General features: G+C 39.8%; 1 long non-coding RNA gene across 1 annotated transcript; it reads left to right on the top strand.

Moving 5' to 3' along the window:
• The first annotated feature begins 1588 nt into the window (after nt 1-1588).
• LOC118707459 lies at nt 1589-15493 on the top strand. Its single transcript, XR_004984293.1, has 2 exons — nt 1589-1971; nt 15312-15493. It is a non-coding gene; the product is annotated as an uncharacterized LOC118707459 (long non-coding RNA).
• The last annotated feature ends 3514 nt before the right edge of the window (nt 15494-19007 follow it).

Genomic DNA, 19007 nt, shown 5'->3' with positions numbered 1-19007 from the left:
TCTTTCATGTTGGAGAAGTTTCACAGTTATCTGGTGATGTGTTTATGTGGTATGATAAAAATATTTGGTCTCTGTCCCAGTTTCCTCCTCACGGGACTCTTAAAACCCTTGGGATCAGAGTAAGAAGAGTGCTTTATATATGCTAATGAGATGACTTTTGGCTGAGGGGCTCCTAGAGAGCTTCAGGATAGTGTCTGGTCTTCAGAAAAACCAAGCCATGATTAGAGGGTTGGGACTCCAAGCTCCACTCCCTGATCTCTGGGTAGAGGAGAGGGATCTGGAGATTGAGTTCAATCACCAAAGGCCAATGATTTAATCAGTCTATGCAATGAAACTCCTATAAGCACGCCGTAGAGCTCAGAGTGCTTCTGGGTAGGTGGACACATTGAAGTGCCAGAGATGGAAGCTGTCACATGCCTCTCTTGCATTTGACTGTTTCTGAGTTGTATCCTCTCTAGTATACTGGTAATGCTAAGTAAATCACTTTTCCTTGGGATATTTTAATTGAGTTGTTGCAGCAAATGATCAAACATGAGGAAAGGGCATGGGAACCCCTGATTTACAGCTGGTTAGTCAGAACTACTGGTGGTGAAGACTTATGATTAGCATCTGAAGTGAGGCAGTCTTATGGGACTAAGTCCTTTATTTATTTATTTATTTATTTATTTATTTATTTTTGTATTTCTGAGCAATTTTTATTTTAACATGTTTTAATATTGCCACAGTGTCCCTTTTACAGCTGTATTTAAGGAATTGTTTCACAAGCTGTTAATTAGACATAGAAAATGGCTTGATTTGAATTACTTAAAAAATATCAAACACGGACATGCACACACACACACACACACACACACACGCAGGTTTTGAGAATAGATAACTAGATCAATAGATTTTATTTCTTAATATACCAGCAACACCTTTCTTAGAAACAACTATCACTACTTATCAAAATACATTTTTTTCAACTAAAATCTACATACTGAATGTAGATTTATTTCAATGAGTCATTTCCAGTGAAGTTGTCATCCTTCCTTATCTTAAACAAGGTTTGAGTCGATAAACAAGGAAGCATGTTGAGCTACATTTTATTAATACTCACAGGATTTAAATGATTCTTTCACAATGATATTGAGCCCTTTATTGGTGGGACTGGAACAGTTGGACATTCAGTTGGTGTCAGAGAGTTGGGTGCTGGGAAAGACATCATGTGATTGATGTCAGAAGGAAAACCTCAGTCTGTAGTCAAGGGTGAGGAGGCTGCACTATGACTAAGGATGGAGCATTTCTCTAAACCTCCCCATAGAGTGATGGGGAAGTGAATCGCCGATTCATTGAAGAACTCCCAAATGTCATTATCCATGGATATGTATCTGGATTGTTTTAGAGAAGAATCTGAATCTCTAGCCAGTGTGTGTGTGTGTGTGTGTGTGTGTGTGTGTGTGAGAGAGAGAGAGAGAGAGAGAGAGAGAGAGAGAGAGAGAGAGAGAGAGAGAGAGAGAGAGAGAGAGAGAGAGAGAGAGAGAGAGAGAGAGAGAGAGAGAGAGAGAGAGAGAGAGAGAGAGAGAGAGAGAGAGAGAGAGAGAGAGGAGTTCTGGAAGCAGGGTGAGGAAAGGGCATTGGGGTGTCCACAGTATGTCACGTAGGCATTTCACCCTGCTTCATCTCTGCATCTCTCTGGGCCTGCTTCCCATGCCTTGTTACTCAGAAGAATAAACCTCCAACTTTCTGCCAGGAAGCAAGGAAAGGGCTGCTGCATGAATGCACACATGAGCGGAGACGTGATGGGCTCAACCACACCGTGGGCCAACTTCCAGCAAACGCCCTTTTTCACTGCGAGCTTTGTTTTCACCTTCCTTTTCAAATATTCATTTCTTATAAACACTGAGCAACCCAGAGGTTCTTCGGGGTGAAGCAGCTCTGTTCCCACTTGTCTGCAAGCAATTGGCTTTCTCCTTTCTTCGCTCTGCCAAGGTAATTACCGTTCCTCCGTCCATTTCTCACCTCCCAAAAATTTGTTGAAAGCATTTATGGCAAATTGTCTCTTATTCTCTTTGACCTTGTTGATTAATTTGTTTTTTAAGAGTCCCTGGCAGTCATTGTAATGAGACTTGAGTAGGCAGAAAAGATAGTCATGGTGAATTCCACTATTTTAAACCAGAAGTTTCCTTCAGAAGCCTTAATCCTCATTGAAGTCTACACCCATGTACTTTACTCTTAGGCTAATCCTTACTGTTTACTAAGTAAAACAGCAAATAATCTAGATAATTAGCAAATTTCAGTCTATTTCTCAAAGCCTATTTATACATAAGTGCAATTATAATAATGTTGGCTGTTTGGTTTCTAGCTATTAGTAGACTAGGGGCAGAATTTTAATAGAATGTTAGATCTAAGTGTGTCTATATCCAGATAAATATCTTGATACAATCAAGAATAGCTGGCAAACTGAAAGGTAATAGAAACTTATAATAACCAGTCAAAAACACATAATAGCACCACAATTTTTATAGGTACAAACAATCCTACACATTTCAAAATGCATTGATGCATTAAAGTGTAATGCTGATGTCATTCTCTTATTACAAAACCTTCTAATGGCTCCGACTGTGAATAGATATAAGTTCCATCTTTTGTCAAACATATGACCTGTGGTTCCAATGTTTCAAAACACCCTGCTCTATTTCATACTTATCATTTCATTTCAGCACTGTGGATTTCTTAGCATGGTACACACCTTAGCATGCCCACCATAAATCATCCTTCAAGACCCATTTGAATTATCATAATGTTCTCTCACTCCCTTCTCTTCGGTGTTCCAATAGTACTTGTTTTGATTTATATAATAGAACTGTGTTTTGCCAAGAATTTTGAACTTATGCACCTGCCTTACCTCTCCAACAGGATCATAAACACCAAATGGCAAGGGCCATTGCAAAGAGAAGAATGTATCCATCCCAAATTTATGTTAAAACCCTTCTCCCAATGTGATGGTACTTGGAGGTGGAGATCTTTGGGAGGAGATTAGCTCATGAGGTAGAGCCCTCAAGAGTGGGATCAGTACATTGATCAGAAGAGGCCAGAGAGCTAACTAGCCCTCTGCACAGGGGAAGATACATGAAGAAGTTGGCAGCCTGCAAACCAGGAAGAGGGTCTTCACCGAGAACCGAACCACGCTGCTCTCAGGGTTCCTGTCTTCTGAACTGTGACAAATAAATTTTTGTTGTTTATACATCACCCAGATTATGATGTATTTGTTACAGTAGCCCACACTGATCCAGACAGACATTAATCTTGGCATAATGCCTTGTCTGTAAATGCTCCCGAATAACTTTGTTGAACCCAATAAAAAAAATACAATAATTGATGTTTCAAATGATCATCCTTAGTTCTGAAGGAAAGGTCAAATAAGAATCTGTGCATTCTGTTTAAGAAGATAAATGTGTAATACATTTTTTAAGATTTCAAAAATAATAAAAATGAAACAAGAAATAAATTTTTATAATATATAAAGGGCAATATTACCTTCAATTTATCATAAAATTTATTTCTTGTTGATAGAACAATGAGGCTTTTTTTTTTTCCACATGGACAACAATCATTTTATACCACCAAGCTGTTTAGGTTTGAACATTATAGCTTACAGATGGGACATCAGCTTAGTCTCTTTAAAAGGAGGCAATGGAAAGGGGATGTGGCAGGTGGAAAAAAAATGTGAATATTTTTATTTTAGTGCATTTTGGAGAACAGCTATGTGTTCCTTGACATCACTGACCTGTTCCCAAAATATTTGGGATCAAACCCTATCTGGCCATGGACTCATGTTGCAATTTCCAAGGTGCTTTTATCTTTGCTTTAGATTGATCTTTGATTAGGTGTGACTCCTGACACATTTGCTTTAAATTTCTCTCTCCTCCCCTGTCAAGTGGTTAATGATCTCAAAATGTCACACTGCATTCTGTAGATTTCCCAGGAAGTCAAGTGTGGGTAGAACTGTAAAACAAATATAAAATGCAGAATCGCTGTATTGGTGGTTTCCACACAGACATGCTGGGCCAGTTTCATGGGAATGTAATTTGCACAAATGGTGCTCAGAAGGGCCAAGTGCTTGGATGACTGCTCTGCTGTTGTTATCTTGACATACTTTTTTTTTTTTTTTTTACAGAGAGGAAGGGAGAGGGATAAAGAGTTAGAAACATCAATGAGAGAGAAACATTGATCAGCTGCCTCCTGGTTAGAAACATCAATGAGAGAGAAACATCGATCAGCTGCCTCCTGTACACGTCTTACCGTCTTACTAGGGATGTGCCCACAACCAAGGTACATGACCAGAATTCAACCTGGGACCCCACAGTCCACAGGCCAACACTCTATCCACTGAGCCAAACTGGTTTTGGCTATTTTGACATTTTTAATAATTTTATCCTTTAACTTGTGTTGTGTAAGTGAAGTCTGACGGGGCAATCGAGATATGTGCACCAGGAATATGTACAATATGTGGGTCTGCTGTTCTTGGCTGCCCATTTGCAGGTGGTGTTTGCCAGGGCCCATGAGCACAGGGCTCTTGTGGACCTGTGATGCATGAAGGTTTGGCAAGACATGCATGTACACCGGTACATGGGTGTAATGACATCAGCGTTACACTTAATGCAATTATTAAGGTTGTATGTCTACAACATGCAAAGGAAACTTTAGCACTTACAGCCCTGGGAGGCCACACTTTCTGTTCAGACCAGAACTTGCTTCCAAGGCAGAAAGAAGAAAACAATTTTATAAAAACATGAATGATCAAGAAAACTTATATTCTGTATTAGCAGATTATGTTTGCTGAAAATAACATTATCACTAAGCCCAAAGTAGGGTCTGTCAGTAGTTTGTGAGTGTTTAAAGAAGTAAAATTAAAACATTTGAGTTCGTTTCTGCAGCATTTCATCTGTTCTGGACATATACAAATTATGAAATACAAATTGTATAATTTTGGTGATTCCTCCCATTAGTTAAATGATCTTGTAGTTGCACTTAAAACTGGTGTTGCACAATGTAAAGATGAATGGTAAAATTCACACTAATAACTTAAAATTTTATTTCAGTTGTCCTTTACTTAGAACATTGAATAGCAGATAAAAAACATTATGACAAGTAAAAAAGGAAACTATGGGAGGAAACAGCTTTATATTTTAGTAACTTTAATGACACTTTTCCCCTGCTTTATGAACAAGGGCCCTGCATTTTCATTTTGCACGGAGTTCCAAAAATTACATGGTTGGTCCTACAGACAAGTAAGGATAGTAAATTCTTCTTGAAAAACTAGAAAGAACATTGTTAGGGATTGTCCAAGGTGGGATACATGTCTTGTGATCTCCAGGGACATAGTCAATGAGCCCATGACAGCCAGGGCCCAAGAGGGAAAGCCACATTAGGAATTACCTGAGGATCAACTCACTCATAGTCATGAAACATGTTCCAGTCTCATTACATTTAAGTCAACCAACCCTTTTGCACCCTGACACAAACTATTCTGAGTTGAAGACCAGTGACCCTTTATTCATTCCACACATATCTATATGTTGGTCATAGAAAATTGCACAGTGAGCAAGACAGTCACAGTCCTTGTCCTTTTGGAATTCAGAGACCAGAGTCATGGAATGTAACAAAGAAGGGAATAACACACACACACACACACACACACACACACACACACACACACACAACTTAAAAATATATGTATACATATACATATATGTATATATTGGTTTCAGAGAGGAAGGGAGAGGGAAAAAGGGATAAAAACATCAATGATGAAAAAGAATCATTGATTGGCTGCCTCCTGCATGCCCCCTATTGGAGATAGAGCCCACAACTCTGGCATATGCATGTGACTGGAATCAACCTGGGACCCTTTAGTCCACAGGCTGAAGCTCTACCTACTGAGCCAAACCAGCTAGGGCCACACAAACAACTTAAATGAATTTTTATTAGTCATCAAGAACCTCCTCCACCCCCATTGTAAGTAACAAAAAAACAACAACCTCCATCTCAAAAATAAAACAAGTGGAAGATTAAATAACCCAAGTCATGTGAACTATGAGAGGGACAGAGGTGATTCTCCAAAAGAAAACTAAGGTGACTTTGTCAGAACAGGGACAGAATATTCCACTACAGAATCTTTAAATAAACCTTTTATTGATGTAAACAATCACTCCTGTTTCTATTGGAACAGGTACTTTAAAATGTTGGCATGATGGCTTTTCTTAAAGCAGGAGATTCCTGAATGCTCTTGCTATTTGTGGCTGTGTCTGGAATCTGGAAAACAGCACCACTGGATGGTTGGAAAAGTCAACCTGAGACTTGGGAAAAATGTCAGAATACCGAAAAAGTTCAACAATCCAAAGCAGGCAGGAAAGTAGAAATAGGGGATTGAGAAAACAAAGGAACAAATATAGATAATTTGAAGATGTTTTAAACTAAACAAAAATGAAAATACAACATATCGAGACTGTGGAATGCCCCCTGGGTGGTGTGGCTCAGTGGTTGAGTATCGACACACTCACCAAGAGGTCACAAATTCATTCTTGGTTAGGGCACACACTGGGTTGTGGACTTGATCCCCAGTCGGGGGAGTGCAGGAGACAGCAAACAGATGTTTCTCTCTCTGATGTTTCCATCTCTCTTTCCCTCTCCCTTTCTTTCTGAAATCAATAAAAACTTACAAAAAAAAGATTGTGGGATGCAAATAAAGCAGTTCTTAGAGGGAAATTTAAAGTATTAAATGTTTATGCTAGGAAATAAGAAAGTCTCAAATCAATGTAAGCTTCAAGCTTGAAAAACCAGTAACAGAGGTAAGTACAACAAATGCAATGCAAGCAGAAGAAATAATATAAATATGAACACAAATCAATGAAATTGAAAACATAAAAACAGTGGAAAAATCCATTAAACTAAAAGGTGGTTCTTTATAAAGGTCAATAAAATTTATAAACTCTAGCATAATTGATAAAGAGGAAAGGCAAAAATTACCAATGTCAGGAATGAAAAAGAAGACTCTACAAAAAACACTAATAAGGAGACCCTACAAACATTTAGACAATAGTAAGGAAACACTATGAATAATCAGGTGCACATAAATTCTACAACATAGATGAAATGAAACAATTTCTCAAAAACCACAAACACCTAAACTTACCCAAGATAAAATAGGTGCCTGCATAGTCCTATAACTGGTAAATAAATTGAATATATAGTTTAAAACTTCCACTAAAGAAGATTCCAGACCTGAATCTTATTCACTGGAATATTGTAGTAATTATTTTAAGAAGACATAACACTAATTCTATACAATGTCCTTGGGAAAAGAAAGAAGAGGCAACACTTCTAATCTCATTTTATGAGGCCGTTATCATTCTGATACCAAAGTTAAACACACTACAAGGAAACTACAGACCAATATTGCTCATGAATACAGATCAAAATCCACAAAACCATTAGAAAATAAAATTTAACAGTGTATAAAACTAATGAGCTTATTGAGAAATGCACAGCTGATTCAATATTCAAAAATTAATCAATTCAATTCAGTATATTAACAGGTGAAGGAGGACAAACCACATGCTCATATCAATAGATACAGAAAAAACATTTGACAAGTTTTAACACCCATTCATGGTGAAAATTATCCACAAACAATGTTTAAAATGAACATCCCCAACTTGAGAATGACATTTAAAATATCCTACACCTGCCATCATACTTAAGGTCTAATATTGGGAACAAGGCAAGAATGTCTTTTCTTGTTATTCATTCCTTTTCTACATTAAACTAGAAGTCCTAACCATCTTAATAGCAAGAACAAGAAATAAGAGGCCTTCAGATTAGGGAGGAAAAATAAAAACTGTCTCCATTTGCAGATTACATACTCGTCTAGGTAGAAAATCTTAAGGAATCTCTAAAAACAAAACAACCCCCCCCCCCAAACAAAACAAAACAAAACAAAACAAAAAAACCTTGAACAACTGAAACAGTTTTTTGTTTGTTTGTTTGTTTTTGTTTGTTTTTAAGGCAAAATAATTGTATTAGTTTGCTAGGGCTGCCATAACAAAGTATCACAGATGGGTGGCTTAAATAATAGAAATTTATTTTCTCACAATCATGGAAGCTGAGATCAAAGACAGAGTTGGTTTCTTCTGAGGCCTCTCTCCTTGGCTTGTAGATGGCTGTCTTTGTGTTCTAATCTCCTTTTCCTCAAAGGATACTAGTTAGGTTAAATTGGAGACCACCTTAATGACCTCATTTTAACTTAACTACCTTTTTTAAAGTCCCTATCTTTGAATAGAGTTACAGTCTGAGTAACTGGAGGTTAGGACTTGCACATATAAATATTGAGAAGACACAATCCAGCCCATGACAATTATTAACAATAGCTCCAAAGAAAAAGAAATAATTTATAAATCTAAAAACCTATGTGAAAAATCTGTATACTAAGGAATTCAAAATATTATTTTAAAAACCATAGATGTCCTAAATAAATGGAGAGACAAACCATGTTGGTGGATTATGAGATTAAACATAGTAAAATGTAAATCCTACCCAAATTTACCTAAAGTTTTATTGTAATTGTAATAAAATGCTATCAGGATTTTTTTTTATAGATAAGGACAAGCTGATTCTAAAATATACATAAAAAATAAAGAATTTAGAATAAAAAAAGAAAATTAGAAAAACATTTAGGATAAACAAATTAGTAAAATAATTTTGCAAAAGAATTAAGTTGGTGGATTCAACCTGATTTAAAGACTACCTTAAAGCTACAGTAATCAAGACAGTGAGATATTGGAGAAGCTATATACTTATAAATCAATAAAACAGAATAGATCATCCAGAAAAAGACCCACACAAATTAGATTAACTGACTTTTTGACAAAGGTGCAAAGACAATTAAAAGGAGAAAGAATGTGTCCCCCCCCCAATAAATGCTGGAATAATTAAACATTCTATCCAAAAAGTGAACCTTGACCTAAACCTCACACTTTATATAAAGTTAACTCAAATTGAATCATAGGTCTCAAAATAAAATGTAGAATTATATAAAAATTCAAAAAGAAGACAAAAAAAAAGAAACAGAGAAAAGTCTTACTGCCATGGGATTTGACATGACACCAACACACAATATAGATAAAAGAAAACACACAATATAGATAAAAGAAAACTATTGGAATTCACCAAAATTAGTAAACATGCTTTGCCAAAGATGTTTTTGAGAAAATGAAAAGAAAAACTACACTCTGAGAGAAAATATTTGAAAAACATACCTGGCAATTTGTATCCAGAGTACATCAAGAACTTTCAAAACTCAACAGTAACAAAACAAACAACTGGATTTTTAAAGTGAGCAAAATATATTTCATTATAGAGGCCACATGGAAGGCAAATAAACATGAAAAGATGTTCATCATTAACTATTAAAAAAATTCAAACTAAGAAGGTAATGAGACACATAGGCTAAAATAAAAAATTCTGACGCTACCAAGTGCTAATGAATGGCAACTGGAATGCTCCTACATTGCTGGTATGAATTAAAAAATGGCACAGGCACTCCAGAAAATCATTTGATAGCTTCTTACAAAGTCAATTATTTATTTATCATATGACCCAGTTACCCAACTCCTCAATATCTACCCTAGAGATATAAAATCTTATGTGCACACAAAAACCTGTGCACAATTATTTACAGCACTTTTCATAATTGCCCAAAACTAGAAACAACTTTAATATCTGTTAGTAGGTGATGGATAAACAAACTGTGGTATATTCCTGCAGTGGGATACTGCCCAGCAATGAACCATTGACACACACACACACACACACCACACACCAACAACTTGGATGAATCACAAAGGCACTGTGCTCAATGAAAAGAGCCAGCCACAAAAGAACATACTGTATGTTCCTTCCTACATGACTTTTGAGGACAAATTGATGGTGGTCAGTGGTTGCCAGGGGTCAGGAATTAGAAGGCACAGCCTATGACTACAACAAGTGGTAAGAGAGAGAAGTGTTTTGTTTGTTTGTTTTTTGTTGTTGTTGTTGTTTTTTTTGGGGGGGAGGCGTTGTGGGGAGAGTTAGGAATAAAAAAGTCTCCATTTGAAACTGCTGGGATTGAAGAACAAGGTTTACTTCCAAGGTGAATGTTAATTACTCTTCTTTTAATTAAATTTCTTTTAATCATCAGCTGTACAAGTAGTTTATGATATATTTGTGGAAAATCATGCCCTAATAGATGAACCCAGGTCTTCAAATGGAAAGAATGTGTGTCGTCCTCCCCCCTCCCCCCATGAACCCAGGTCTTCAAATGGGAAAGAGGAAGGAGTACCTATTGCTCACATGTCAGTTTTTTGATGTAGGTGGAATTCACTGAAGAGTTGGGCATTTTGGATCTGCCTTTCTCCTGAAGGGAACTTTGTCTCTGAAGCAGAGGGGTTTTGTCCATGGTCAAATCTTTGTAGGCAACCAGATGGCTGTTCCAGGAAACAGCTTGGGCAGGGGTAAGTTGCATAACCCCCCTCCCCCATCTTTCCTGCAGCAAAAATTGTGAGCCCTCTCACGACATCTAATCACAACTCTCTTCTGCTTTGTATGGAAATCAAAGCGACAGGATTTTCCCGATTTTATTTATGGAGACAGACATCAGAGGAGCAAGCGAGAGCTCTAAACAAATACATCTTACCCACGAGGCTTGCATGTGTTGCAGATTTTCTTTCCCAGGACAGATGTGCAACCTCGCTCTTCAGAAGGGACCTGAGACCTCTAACCCCTTGCTAAGAACAAAAGATAATAGTCTCAGTTGTGGTATCACATGTGTTTCCCATGAGAAGGGAGACTCTCCAGGGTCACCCCCCATTTGTCAGACTGTCTTGTGGGCACCCCCTGGTGGTCACAGGTGGAGTGGCTCTTTGTTCTTTGCATCCAGAAGTTCTGGGGCTGGAACACTGGTGCAAAATTAAAAGAAACATTCGGATTTGTTTCATTTTGTTTTTATGATCAGCAAGAAAGAAATAACTGACCACCAAGAGAAGCAGCAGCAGAAAATGAAGTATCTTCTGACCAAATGGTGTTAACAGGTGATCATCAGAGCTCAGAGTCCCTGTATTTTTCTTCAGCTGCATTAGCAAGGTTTTTTGTATCTCCTCCCCCGCCCTATGCTTTACTCATTTGGGAAATAGGAAACTTCAGCTAGGTTATTTCTAAGTGTGCTTTCGGCTTTATACGGAGCTAATATCTATTATCTATATATTTAATATCTTCTACTGAGGTATTGGATGCCATTTCTGCCACCTGCCGGTACCAGCCCTGAGAAATGGAAGAAAATGTGAAGAGGTCATGACCTCCATCATTTCGCCTTTTCTGTGGAGCATGAGCTCCCATAACATTTCAGAGAGACGATCGATCGTGATTAGAGCATAATGAAAGCCGATCGAAGCGTAGTTTAGTTCCTTCCCAAAGGCTCCCCTCCAATCACTATTAACACCCACTCATTTGGGAGAGTTATTAGATGCAAATTTAAATCCTACATTCCTGCTAATACTCCAGGGCATGACCCTCTTTCACACGTATGGGTCCCTCCTCAGTTTAAGGCTTGCTAAGTCCTGGAGCTATAAGTTGTATTTTCAAAGCACATCTCACAGTTAGTTATGTCTTACAGATAAAAAGGTATTTTCAGTATTTTTAAGCAGAGCTACTTAATTGCTCTCTACGTCCATTTCCTTACCTTTGGAGCTTTGAAAGTCAGAGGTCCCATGGGGATATGCTTTGTAAAGGGCCATATAACATTAGGGAGTCCTAGTAAAGGTGATTTCACAGCCAGAGCCTAGGATGGTACCTAGAAGTGAAAGTGCTTTCCTATAGAACATCAACAATTACTTCCAATGTTTCTTGGATTAGAATTATAATTCCTCTTCGTGTAATTTGTTGTCCTCATTTGAAGGAAGACAACATTTCTTAGAGAAAAACACATCTTAAAAGTGATGAACTGACTACATAGAAATCCAGAAAAAATCACAATAAATAGTGTAATTCTCATAGATTTGGCTACTAAAAAATACAGTATTTGTTTGAAGTATAGGACAGAAAAACAGTTGTCTATTTTGCCATAAGGAAGCCTCTATGCCAAACTTTCAGGGTTGAAGAACAAGGTCCAAGATCTTCATTCAAGGTGAATGTTAAATACCCTTAACATTTTCTTTTACCAATCAACTTCAAGAATAATCCATGGCATGAATAAGAAAAATCATCCAAACTGATGAACCCAGTTCATCAAATGTGAGTTCTAAAGTACTTATAAAGATTAAGTAAGAGGATATGTGTTTTAAATGCCTAATGAAGTAAATGACAAAGAAGTCATAGTTTCTTAGGAAGAGCATCATATTGAGGAAGCCCTATATGATTTTTGGAAGAAAAATATGGGAGGAATGAACTGCATTGGGAGAGAAATGATGCTAAGCTTTCTCTAAAGAGGGGGAACTTTCTTATAGGGGGGATGTATAGTATCTACACTAAAAAAGAGAAAAATGCAAATTGACCATACCTCTGTGTCAACCACCAGCCACTCAGGAGTGAGTATACAAATTAACCCAACCAACATGTTGGGTTAATTTGCATACACAGGCACAGAAAGAAGACTGAAGACTGAAGACTGCAGCAGGAGTGTAGAAGCCTAGCCTCAAGGTTTGGCTTCTCTGCTGCAGCCTGAGCAAAGGCCTGGGTTCTGAGTGCTGGAGGAAAACCAGTGCTGGAAGCCAGAAGAAGGAAGGCCTATTTGCACAAATCTTTGTGCAATGGGCCTCTAATATATATATATATTTCCTGTAACATGAGCTCTTTCTACCCTTGTAGTGTGATTCTGAGTTTCCTGCCTTGAGACCCTTGAGCCACTGAATTTCCAAAGAGTGACCTCCTTTTCTTGAACCAGTCCCCAATTCCTTCAGCACCTGTCTTTTCTTCAACAGGACAGCCTTTGTGTTTCTCCTGCTTTATATGCACCCCCCTATCTCTGCTCACCATCCCATTCTTTGAGCCTAAGATGATCCAGGGACTATATCTTTGCTTTCTTGGTCTCTGTCTCTCATCATGTCACATCACGGTCCAGTTGCTCCCTCATACTGCCTGCTTTTGCTCTGAATTGTTCGATACAATGTCTAGAAGGTTGGGGGAAGTGTCTGTGTACCTTCCTCCTGGGGACTCCTTTGGTCCTGGGGAATAGTTGGTGATGGGCATCTACTCGGAGACATGAAGATGGTGGCACCCATCCCAGAGCATACACCTAGCTGTTCTAGGATGTCAGCAAAAAACAGGCTTTGCCAAGTTTCCTGCCTTGCTGTCATATGTTGTCTCTTCCTACAGTAATCCTGGGGACTCTTTTCATCCAGGGTTTTATTCCAAATGGAATGTTAAGGGGGTTCAGATGGGAGAGACAGGTCAGGGCCATGGGGGTGGGGAGAGGTGTGAGCTTGTCCAGATCTGTGGCTTTGCCAGGGCTGTTTTTAAGTTGACACAGGGCTAAATAAAAAGCCCCTTGCTTTGATCTCAGGGACTTCCTGGGTAGACTGTCTGATTAGATAAAGATCACGGATCCCCCACCCCCACCCTTTAGGAAGTATTCAAAGCTTTGCAGCCATTCTGCATCGCGGGCTCCTGTCTCCTTCCCAAAGTCTGCCTCTCTCTGTCTTTTTGGGTCCTTCGCTGGGCCTTGGGCTTTTCTCTCTGTGTGAGCAGGCAAAGGAGCCTGAGAAAATAAGGTTCTTATTTCCCCTTTAATTCTTCTTAAGTTGTTTAGAAACAAAGTGGAGGCTTTGTTTGAGAGGCTCATATGGACCTCGTCTGGTCTTGGGCATCAAAGGGAATTGGTCTCTGCTTGCAACATGGCCAGCGGCTGGGATGCTACGAGCAGAGTTGTCGGCAGGTGGAGGGTTTGGAGCGAGAAATATAGTGAGTCCCTGCCTAGGCTCATCAGTGGAGACAATGGGGGGTGAGGTGTATGTGTGGGTGGGGAGATTCTCTTTTCATAGAGCCACTGAAACGCTAATCTAGATGGGACACCCAGGAGACTTACCAGAAACTGTCTTTGGTGATGAGAAGCTGACTTGCTCTTGGGAGTGGGGTCATTTTAAGAAATGCTTGAACCTGAAGAGTTGCCAAATTGAAAATCCTCTAGGCCAGGCCACAGCTTTCTAGCTTTGTTCAGGAGGAGAATCTCTTTATGACATTACAAAAACGAGATTTTGCAAATGTTTTATTTTACTTAAGCCTCTGTGCTGACCACTGTTCAAAGTGATACACACACAATTTACAAAATGTCATTGTTAATTCATTAAATTTTCATGACACTCTCTCGGAGCAAAAGTATACCATTTGATAATCATATATTACAAACGAGGAAACCAAGACACAGAGAAGTTAAGTATCTTTCTCAAGGTCACACAGCAAACACGTGGCAGATTAAGGATTCAAACCCAGGCAGAATAGCCCAAGAATCTGACGCTGTTGCCTGCCAACCCTCCACAACTTGATGCACACACACACTTAGAAAATCACTAAGAAAATACACATGGAAAGAAGTTATAAATTTATGAATTCAGTAATATTTAAAAAATGTTTACACACACATGAGAAATAGTCACTTGCAAAAGGCAGGTGAATGTAGAGGTTTATCCACCAGTTTCACAAACATTTCTTTGAGCGCTCACTGTGTGTGCCAGGCCTGAGATAGATGCTGGGGTGAATGGTGCCTGAAACACACCAGGGCCCTGTGTGGAAGCTGAGGCGGCCAGGCAGCGGGCCTGGACCAAGAGGCCAAGGGATACGTTTACACTGCAATGCAGGGAGGGTTTTTGATGCTGTGAGCAAGGTCCTGGAACTTCCTGGAACACAGCCTTTTCCTCCTTGGACCCAAGTAGCAATCATTGCTCACCCGAGAGGAAAAGCCCTACTCTGGGCGGTGAGCCACAGAGGGACTTCTTACCTGCTCTGCCCACACTGGACACAAGGATTTTGCCTACAATTGTCATAGTCAGGATTCACATGGGTTAGACACTTGTGAGAGAAACTGCCAATTTTCTCTTTGATATCTTCTTTATTTGCCACAAAATCATTATTTGTTAGCCGAGGCACCTGGCTGCCTCAGATAAAGTAATATATCTCATCGTCTCTTGAAAACTGGGTGTGGCCACATGACTAAGTTTGGGTCCATGGGATGCAAAGAGAAGTGGTGTCTGCAACTTCTGTAAAGCCCCTTTTCACTCCTTGCTTTTTTCTTTTTTGCTGACAAGGATATGAATGTGATGATGTGATGGCTGGAGCATTGGCAGTCATCTTAGACCAGGAACTGAAAATGGCTTGAAGGGAAATGTGGAGCAGAGAGATTAAAGGAACCTGGATCCCATACCGACCTGGCATTATCTCTTGCAGGCTTGTTTTTCACAAGAGAGTAACGAACATCTATCTTTCTTAAGCCATGGTTATCATGCTTTTCTCTAACCGAATGTAGTTAAACCTAATGCGAATTGATACAGCATCTCTCTGAAATAATAGGTGATGTGGTTTTATTCTGAATTTTATCTGAATCTTTGTAAAGAACCTAATGTGTGTCCAGTATGTTTCTTTTCTCTTTAAGTTAACTTGTTAAGTTCTCCTGTTTTGAGCCTTATCTATCTCCAAGTTTTGCTCTTGGGTTTGCAAACACAGGATGCTGCCACTGCTTTTAGGGTTAAAAAGCCTCCTCAAACACAAAGCTAGTGTAAGTATTCCACACAGCAGTATGAACTCTCTCAGAATTTGGGAAATATATTTGCTTAATGCATGCTCTACCATTTTTTCCCATGGATTTGAGCCTTAGGTTCTGGTAAAACAAACAAACAAACAAACAAACAAAAACATTCCGTGCTTTTCTAGCGCCCCTGAGCCCCTTCTCAGTGCTGGGGGTGGAGTGGGACCCTCACTGCAGGGCATGGAAAGTGGTGCCACAGGGAGGGGAGCTGGGCCTTTCCCTCAAGCTTCATCTGCTGCCCCCGCCCCAGACCTTGGAGTCCAGGCCACCTCCTAGAGCAGGCTTGGCAGATTCTGTTCTTAGGCAACTTTTCAGAACTGCCCATGCTTTCTTCCCTCAGCACCGAAGAGACTTCCTGCTCACTGCAGAGCCCTGCACAGACTCTGTGGGACACAGGCTGGTCAGAGAGCCCATTTCTTTAACCAGACTCCAGCCATACTGTGTGCCAGGGGCCCTGCTGGGCATCAGGCCCAGGGATGACAGGATGCCATACCCCTCCAGGGGTTTCTCTCTCTCTCTCTGTCTCTCTATTTTTCAATCATCTATCTATCTATCTATCTATCTATCTATCTATCTATCCATCCATCTATCTATCATCAATCATAACCTATCTCTCCTGTGTGTGTGTAGGGGGATGAGAATGAATTTAACTTGCAATGGTCTTTTTCCTGTAGGTATTATAGCAATCGTAGAATTCTGAAAACCAACCCCCTTTCTTTTGAACAAATAAATGAGGTAGGCTATTAGATTTTTCAAGCCGTCATTTCACCTTTCTTTTTTCTCTTTAGTTCTCTCTTTTCTCTGACCTGTGGCTTTCTAGCTCTTCTGCCCTCCGAGTGACTATTCCCTGTTAGGACTAAGTGAGGCGCATTCCTTAGCCTTGGCTCTGGGACACCCAGAAGTAATGGGGTGCCTGAGCCATCTGTTGTGGCTCCTGTTTCTGACTCACCTGGCATGCCACGCTCACATCTGATTCATCCAGCCAAAGCCGGCCATGGCTGGTAGTCTAGTTGTTCTTTTGCTGTTTGGTTTTGGCAATTAATTTTTTTTCAGGGCAAATGGTGGACAGACTCAAATGCTAAGTGATGGTGAGGCATGGCCCCCAGAAGGACTGAGGCCAGGGAGAAACCCGTTGATTTCAGGGGGCCCTGTTTGAATTCAGAAGGTGCTCAGAGGAGAATTGGATCTTACTCCCTTGCCCCCACACCTAGCGGCTGACTTGGTGCAGGGGAGGGGTGCAGAGGGAACAGAGATAATTAGGGATACCATCGTCACATTCAAAGCACAGACAGAGAAGGAAGAAATATGGATTTGGAGCCACACATCTCCAGGTTTCAATATGGCTCTCCTCCTATGATGGTGGGCAAGTCTTCTCTGAGCTCCGGGGTCCTCACCTGGGACATTTCAACCGGTGATGGAGGTGTTTTTCTGATCCATTGTCCAGCATGCAGGGGATGTTCAGGAAGCGGGCATTTGAGCCTGAACTGGGAGCCAGAGGCTGAGAGTTGGCATTTTCATGCTGCCTCCCAGCTCCTCCCGCAACTCCCATCCCCCAAAGGCAGGGCTGCAGGGGAGAGGGAGCTAGGAGTCAGCAGGTGAGGGCTGGCTAGAGGCTCTGTTTATCCCAGCCTGTGCACACAAAAGAGGGAGAAGTTGGGAGAGGCAGTGCATGCTTCTCTTGGAGGAACCAAGGTGGCTAGTAGGAGTGGCTTTACCACCTGGGACAGGTGACTCCAGGTGTCCCGACCACCATCAGCCCAGGTCGCCTGCGCACCCTCCTCTGTGTGTGGACTCACATGTGCCAAGGGGTGTTAGAATAATGACCTTGAATGATGCCATCCAACCTTACTACATCATTTGGTTTTTCTTTTCAATTTTGCTCACTTTTAATAGTTTAAAATATATTGCCTATACCAAAAAGAATAAAACAATTGTACATTACCCAATAATCAGATTCAACCAGTATTAACATTTGGCTGTGTACATATTTTTAGGTTTAGAAAATAAGACATTTCCTTTAAAGTTTCCCACATCTCCTAACCCACTGCCATCCATTTCCAGAAGAAAATGTTATCTTGAAGTTGGTGGTTAGCCTTCCCATGCATAATTTAGTATCTTTATTACCTACGTCAGTTTCCAGGCATCATATGGTATTGTTTTGTGAGTTTTAAAATTATTGAAATTGTATAATACTTTACAATTCTATTTGAAATTTGCTTTTTTACACATTATACTTTTAGGACACATCTGTGACAAGATTCATAGCTTTAGATTATGTATTTTAACAGCTGAATGACATTCTGTCTCAATAATACAGCATGGTTTATTTGGCTGTTCCTCTGTTGGTGGACAAATTAAGTTTATTTTTTTTTATTTTTAATAATACAAAAAAGGGCCCACAGGAGTGAAATTAGTGGAGTTCTGCCATGACAACTTCAAGTTTACTAGGTATGGTCAAATTATTCTCTAGGTTAACATCACCACAAACAGTGGAATAAGCATTTCTGTTTTCTCACCAATTTGCCATCACTTGGTATTATCAGATTTGTTTTCCTTAACAAAATGGAGCAACTCAGGTTTATTAAATAAAACCGTGGTAATTCTTCACACCCTCATCTAACCCAGTGCTAGCTGTCACATTGTATGATTGTCATTGGAGTTAGTTAGCCCCATGAACCATTCATTTGTGACAAGGGTTTCTGTTCATTCTTTTCTGTGTGTCCAGCAGGGTAAATGGTGACACACACATAGTAAGTGCTCAGTACACATGTGGTGGCTTAAATATAAACAATGAAGAGATCAAAGAATAGAGTGATTAGGGAAGACTAAGAGAATCAGAACCTTCAAAAACTCCTAGATGTCAACCAATGTAATAATTTTAGAAGATTTTTGAGCAGTGTCTACTAAAGTTGTGCATGCCCTATGACCTGTTAACTCCACTTCCAGTAGAGGTGTGTGTATATGGGCACTAAAAGACACCTCGACTGTTCACAGCAGCACATGTATAAAAGCTCCAAAATGGCAACCACCCAAATGCCTGCCTATTAGAAGAGTTAAATAGAAAAGTGCAATACTGGACAGTGAAGAGGCTGAATGACCTATATCTGCAAACGGGTATGGAAGACCCACACAATGTGATGTTGAGCAAAAGAAGCCAGACCTCAAGGAGTATATGTTGTATGACTCCATTAACTTAAAA

The sequence above is a fragment of the Pipistrellus kuhlii genome, unplaced genomic scaffold (assembly GCF_014108245.1).
Source record: "Pipistrellus kuhlii isolate mPipKuh1 unplaced genomic scaffold, mPipKuh1.p scaffold_m20_p_6, whole genome shotgun sequence".
Classification (NCBI taxonomy): Eukaryota; Metazoa; Chordata; class Mammalia; order Chiroptera; family Vespertilionidae; genus Pipistrellus; species Pipistrellus kuhlii.
The sequence above is the reverse complement of the archived record's forward strand: the minus strand, read 5'-3'. Positions and strand labels throughout refer to the sequence as shown.